General features: G+C 53.9%; 1 long non-coding RNA gene across 2 annotated transcripts in view; it reads left to right on the top strand.

The window, feature by feature from the left end:
- Positions 1 to 4,341: 4,341 nt before the first annotated feature.
- Positions 4,342 to 7,188, top strand: part of LOC140458548 (uncharacterized) — a 90,968-nt gene continuing 88,121 nt past the window's right edge. The window contains exon 1 of one of the 2 annotated variants that reach the window (XR_011953516.1): positions 4,342 to 4,482. This is a non-coding gene — a long non-coding RNA (uncharacterized lncRNA). The remainder of the gene's footprint in view (positions 4,483 to 7,188) is intronic. The other variant, XR_011953517.1, reaches the window with a different exon arrangement.

Here is a 7,188-nt window from a genome sequence, read left to right as displayed (position 1 = left end):
ATTCCCTCAGTACTGACCATCCGACAATATAGCCCTCCCTCAATACAGATGCTCTTACAGTGCAGCACTCCCTCGATACCGACCCTCCAATAACGTGGCATTTTCTCAGTACTGACTCTCCGACAGAGCAGAACTCCCTCAGCACTGACACTCTGACAGTGCGGCACTGCCTCAGTCCTGCACTTCTGATAGTCTGGCAATGCCTCAGTACTGAGCGTTTGGCAGTGCAGCACTCCCTCAGTACGGACCCTCTGAAACAACACTCCCTCAGAACTGACACACTGACCGTGTAGCGCTCCCTCAGTAATGAACCTTTGAGTGTGCATCACTCTCTCAGTACTGACCCTCTGGCAATGCAGCAATCACTCAGTACTGACTGTCTGACACATAGTGTGGAGCTCCCTCAGTACTGACCCCCTCACAGTGCGGTGATCCCTCAGTACTGACCCCCTAAGAGTGCGGTGATCCCTCAGTACTGACCCCCTCACAGTGCGGTGATCCCTCAGTACTGACCCCCTCAGAGTGCGGTGATCCCTCAGTACTGACCCCCTCACAGTGCGGTGATCCCTCAGTACTGACCCCCTCACATCGCGGTGATCCCTCAGTACTGACCCCCTCACATCGCGGTGATCCCTCAGTACTGACCCCCTCACATCGCGGTGATCCCTCAGTACTGACCCCCTCACAGCGCGGTGATCCCTCAGTACTAATCCCCTCAGAGTGTGGTGCTCCCTCAGTACTGACCCCCTCACAGCGCGGTGATCCCTCAGTACTGACCCCCTCACAGTGCGGTGATCCCTCAGTACTGACCCCCTCACAGTGCGGTGATACCTCAGTACTGACCCCCTCACATCGCGGTGATCCCTCAGAACTGACCCCCTCACAGCGCGGTGATCCCTCAGGACTAATCCCCTCAGAGTGTGGTGCTCCCTCAGTACTGACCCCCTCACAGCGCGGTGATCGCTCAGTACTAATCCCCTCAGAGTGTGGTGCTCCCTCAGTACTGACCCCCTCACATCGCGGTGATCTCTCAGTACTAATCCCCTCAGAGTGTGGTGCTCCCTCAGTACTGACCCCCTCACAGCGCGGTGATCCCTTAGTACTAATCCCCTCAGAGAGTGGTGCTCCCTCAGTACTGACCCCCTCACAGTGCGGTGATCCCTCAGTACTAATCCCCTCAGAGTGCGGTGATCCCTCAGTACTGACCCCCTCACAGTGCGGTGATCCCTCAGTACTGACCCCCTCACAGTGCGGTGATCCCTCAGTACTGACCCCCTCACATCGCGGTGATCGCTCAGTATTAATCCCCTCAGAGTGTGGTGCTCCCTCAGTACTGACCCCCTCACATCGCGGTGATCCCTCAGTACTGACCCCCTCACAGCGCGGTGATCCCTCAGTACTGACCCCCTCACAGCGCGGTGATCCCTCAGTACTGACCCCCTCACATCGCGGTGATCCCTCAGTACTGACCCCCTCACATCGCGGTGATCCCTCAGTACTAATCCCCTCAGAGTGTGGTGCTCCCTCAGTACTGACCCCCTCACATCGCGATGATCCCTCAGTACAAATCCCCTCAGAGTGCAGTGCTCCCTCAGTTCTAACCCTTTCACAGTGCAGCGCTCCCTCAGTAGTAACCCTCTCACAGTGCGACACTCTGACAGCATGGCCATCCATTAGTACTGACCGTCAGAGAGTGCGCACTTCATCATTACTGAATCTCTCACTGCACAGCAATCCCTCCATCCTGACTCACTGACAATGCTGCACTCCCTCCACACTGACCCTCTCACAATGCTGCACTCCCTCCACACTGATCCTGTGACAATGCTGCACTCCCTCCACACTGACCCTCTGACAATGCTGCACTCCCTCCACACTGACCCTCTGATAATGCTGCACTCCCTCCACACTGACCCTCTGATAATGCTGCACTCCCGCCACACTGACCCTCTGACAATGCTGCACTCCCTCCACACTGATCCTCTGACAATGCTGCACCCCCTCCATACTGAACCTCTGACACTGCTGCACTCCCCCCACACTGACCCTCTGACAATGCTGCACTCCCTCCACACTGAACCTCTGACAATGCTGCACTCCCTCCACACTGACCCTTTGACAATGCTGCACTCCCTCCATACTGATCCTCTGACAATGCTGCACTCCCTCCACACTGACCCTCTGACAATGCTGCACTCCCTCCACAGTGATCCTCTGACAATGCTGCACCCCCTCCATACTGAACCTCTGACACTGCTGCACTCCCCCCACACTGACCCTCTGACAATGCTGCACTCCCTCCACACTGATCCTCTGACAATGCTGCACTCCCTCCACACTGACCCTCTGACAATGCTGCACTCCCTCCACACTGATCCTCTGACAATGCTGCACTCCCTCCACACTGACCCTCTGATAATGCTGCACTCGCTCCACACTGACCCTCTGACAATGCTGCACTCCCTCCACACTGATCCTCTGACAATGCTGCACTCCCTCCACACTGATCCTCTGACAATGCTGCACTCCCCCCACACTGACCCTCTGACAATGCTGCACTCTCTCCACACTGATCCTCTGACAATGCTGCACTCCCTCCACACTGACCCTCTGACAATGCTGCACTCCCTCCACACTGATCCTCTGACAATGCTGCACTCCCCCCACACTGACCCTCTGATAATGCTGCACTCCCTCCACACTGACCCTCTGACAATGCTGCACTCCCTCCACACTGATCCTCTGACAATGCTGCACTCCCTCCACACTGATCCTCTGACAATGCTGCACTCCCTCCACACTGACCCTCTGATAATGCTGCACTCCCTCCACACTGATCCTCTGATAATTCTGCACTCCCTCCACACTGATCCTCTGACAATGCTGCACTCCCTCCACACTGACCCTCTGACAATGCTGCACTCCCTCCACACTGACCCTCTGACAGTGTAGCACTTCCTCAGTACTGACCCTCTGACAGTGCAGCACTCCCTCAGTACTGACCCTCTGACAGTGTGGAAGTGGCCCTATACAGACCCTCTGACAGTGTGGCCCAATCTCAGGCCAAAACCTCTGACAGTACTGCACTCCCTCAGCACTGACCCATTGACAGTGTAGGACTCCCTCAGTACTGACTAATTGACAGTGTAGTACTCTCTCAGTACTGACCCATTGACAATGTAGCAGTCCCTCAGTACTGACCCATTGACAGTGTAGCACTCCCTCAGTACTGACTCATTGACAGTGAAGTACTCCCTCAGCACTGACCCATTGACAGTGTAGTACTCCCTCAGCACTGACCCATTGACAGTGTAGCACTCCCTCAGTACTGACCCATTGACAGTGTAGTACTCCCTCAGTACTGACCCATTGACAGTGTAGTACTCCCTCAGCACTGACCCATTGACAGTGTAGTACTCCCTCAGTACTGACTCATTGACAGTGTAGTACTCTCTCAGTACTGACCCTCTGCCTCGGTCCTGCACCTCTGACAGTCCAGCAGTGCCTCAGGGTACTCTCTATCTGACAGTGTAGCACTCTCTCTGTACTAACCCTCTGACAGTGCAGCACTCTCTCTGTACTAACCCTCTGACAGTGCAGCACTCTCTCTGTACTAACCCTCTGACAGTGCAGTGCTCCCTCAGTACTGACCCTCAGACAATGAGGCACTCCCTCAGTACTGACCCTCTGATGGTGCAGTGCTCTCTCAGTGCAGATCCTCTGATAGGGAGGCTTGCCGTCTGGACTGACCCTCTGACAGTGTGGTGCTCACTCAGTACTGACTCTCTGACAGTGCAGCACTCCCTCAGTACTGACCCTCTGACAGTGCAGCGCTCCATCAGTACTGACCCTCTGACAGTGTGGTGCTCCCTCAGTACTGACTCTCTGACAGTGCAGCACTCCCTCAGTACTGACCCTCTGACAGTGTGGTGCTCCCTCAGTACTGACTCTCTGACAGTGCAGCACTCCCTCAGTACTGACCCCTCTGACAGTGCAGCACTCACTCAGTACTGACTCTCTGACAGTGTGGAAGTGGCCCTATACTGACCCTCTGACAGTGTGGCCCAATCTCAGGGTTTTGAGGAAGGGTCACTTGACAAAGGCACTTCACAAAGATCCTGATCAATGTAACTTTGTGATATTAGTTCAGAAGGAACAGCTCAGACCTAACATTTCCGTGTGCCTTTGTTCTGTATCTGTTCTCCCATGTAGCCCGCCCTCCGAATACAATACCTTACACAGCCTTAAACCTGTTTGTCAACTTTCAGCAGAAGCAGCCTCAGGGCATTGAACACAGACTGAATTACTCAGTGACGCTTGGATCAGGTGAAGTTCTCAAGTCAACAGATGGTGAGGAAATTCAGCACAATTCAGCAGGGAGCAACGGTGAAGAGAGAGAGGAACAATTCGCATCCCAAGTGACTCTTCCTCAAAATGGTCTGTTCTGAAGGAACTTTCCCGCAGAAATCACTGGATTGAAAGGTGAACTCTCTCTCTGTCTCTTTCTCCCTCTCCCTTCAGAGATGCTGCTGGACATGCTGAGCTTCTTCAGCAATCTCTGTATTGATGTTTCAGGTCTCTAGTGCGTCCGTACAGATTGATTTTAGTGTTGAATTCTCCAGCTTGCTCTATTAAAGGGATTGAATCCCTCTGCTACAAAGGGGGGTCTGTTACCACAGCTAACAGGTTCGTGATGCCAACATTGTTGGTTCAATCTCTATGATGTCTGAAATTACCATGAAGGCCCCAGCTTCTCAACCTCGCCTCTCATCTGAGGTGTGTGACCCACCAGCCTCTCTCCCTGACAAGACAGCAGCTCTCGGGTCCTCCTGGTCTATATTAACTTCCCAACTTTAAAAAGGACACTCCAGTAAGAGAGCTCTTTACATGGTTCAGGTCAAACTCCTGGAGCCCCCTCCCTAACATCACTGTGGGACACCCAAGGACTGCAGCAGGAGAGTACAGCTCACCCCCACCTTCCAGGCAACTATTAGAGGCTGTGGGAATCACATACAAGCCACATTTGAAAATAAGTTTTATAACAGGGTGATGGTGGATGGTCACTAACTCTGTTTCTTTACCTCTGTTGAAATCAGCGTAATGAAGAAGCTCAGGGTGGGTCAAAAATTACAGAGGGTCAGTACTGAGGGAGCACCATACTGTCAGAAGGTCAGTACAGAGAGAGTGCTCCGCTGTCAGAGGGTCAGTACAGAGAGAGTGCTACACTGTCAGAGGGTCAGTACTGAGGCACTGCTGGACTGTCAGAGGAGCAGGACCGAGCCTGAGGGTCAGTACTGAGGGAGTGCTTCACTATCAATGAGTCAGTACTGAGGGAGTGCGACACTGTCAATGAGTCAGTACTGAGGCAGTGCTGTACTGTCAGAGTATCAGTTATGATGGAGTGCTGTACTGTCAGAGGTTTTGTCCTGAGATTGGGCCACACTGTCGGAGGGTCAGTATAGGGCAACTTCCACACTGTCAGAGAGTCAGTACTGAGTGAGTGCATCACTATCAGAGGATCAGTGTGGAGGGAGTGCAGCATTGTCAGAGGATCAGTGTGGAGGGAGTGCAGCATTGTCAGAGGGTCAGTGTGGAGGGAGTGCTGTATTGACAGAGGATCAGTGTGGAGGGAGTGCAGCATTGTCAGAGGGTCAGTGTGAAAGGAGGGCTGTATTGACAGAGGATCAGTGTGGAGGGAGTGCAGCATTGTCAGAGGATCAGTGTGGAGGGAGTGCTGCATTGTCAGAGGGTCAGTGTGGAGGGAGTGCTGCATTGTCAGAGGGTCAGTGTGGAGGGAGTGCAGCATTGTCAGAGGATCAGTGTGGAGGGAGTGCTGTATTGACAGAGGATCAGTATGGAGGGAGTGCAGCATTGTCAGAGGGTCAGTGTGCAGGGAGTGCAGCATTGTCAGAGGGTCAGTGTGGAGGGAGTGCAGCATTGTCAGAGGGTCAGTGTGGAGGCAGTGCAGCATTATCAGAGGATCAGTGTGGAGGGAGTGCAGCATTGTCAGAGGATCAGTGTGGAGGGAGTGCAGCATTGTCAGAGGGTCAGTGTGGAGGGAGTGCAGCATTATCAGAGGATCAGTGTGGAGGGAGTGCTGCATTGTCAGAGGGTCAGTGTGGAGGGAGTGCAGCATTGTCAGAGGATCAGTGTGGAGGGAGTGCAGCATTATCAGAGGATCAGTGTGGAGGGAGTGCAGCATTGTCAGAGGGTCAGTGTGGAGGGAGTGCTGTATTGACAGAGGATCAGTGTGGAGGTAGTGCTGCATTGTCAGAGGGTAAGTATGGAGGGAGTGCTGCATTGTCAGTGAGTCAGGACGGAGGGATTGCTGTTCAGTGAGAGGGTCAGTAATGATGAAGTGCGCACTCTCTGACGGTCAGTACTAATGGATGACCATGCTGTCAGAGTGTCGCACTGTGGGAGGGTTACTACTGAGGGAGCGCTGCACTCGGAGGGGGATTAGTACTGAGGGATCACCGCGCTGTGAGGGGGTCAGTACTGAGGGATCACCGCGCTGTGAGGGGGTCAGTACTGAGGGATCACCGCACTGCGAGGGGGTCAGTACTGAGGGATCACCGCGATGTGAGGGGGTCAGTACTGAGGGAGCACCTCACTCTGACGGGATTAGTACTGAGGGACCACCGCGCTGTGAGGGGGTCAATACTGAGGGAGCACCACACTCTGAGGGGATTAGTACTGAGGGATCAGCGCGATGTGAGGGGGTCAGTACTGAGGGAGCACCACACTCTGAGGGGATTAGTACTGAGGGATCACTGCGCTGTGAGAGGATCAGTACTGAGGGATCACCGCACTGTGAGGGGGTCAGTACTGAGGGAGCACCACACTATGTGTCGGACAGTCAGTACTGAGTGATTTCTGCATTGCCAGAGGGTCAGTACTGAGAGAGTGATGCACACTCAAAGGGTCATTACTGAGGGAGCGCTACACGGTCAGTGTGTCAGTTCTGAGGGAGTGTTGTTTCAGAGGGTCAGTACTGAGGGAGAGCTGCACTGCCAAAGGGTCAGTACTGAGGGAGTTCTGCTCTGTCGGAGAGTCAGTACTAAAAAAATGCCACGTTATCGGAGGGTCGGTATCGAGGGAGTGCTGCACTGTAAGCGCATCGGTATTGAGGTAGGGCTGCATTGTCGGAGGGTCAGTACTGAGGGAATGCCACATTGTAGAAATGTC

This window comes from Chiloscyllium punctatum, chromosome 33, assembly GCF_047496795.1.
Source record: "Chiloscyllium punctatum isolate Juve2018m chromosome 33, sChiPun1.3, whole genome shotgun sequence".
NCBI classification, from domain to species: Eukaryota; Metazoa; Chordata; class Chondrichthyes; order Orectolobiformes; family Hemiscylliidae; genus Chiloscyllium; species Chiloscyllium punctatum.
Note: the sequence above shows the minus strand (reverse complement) of the source record. Positions and strands in the feature narration are given on the sequence as shown.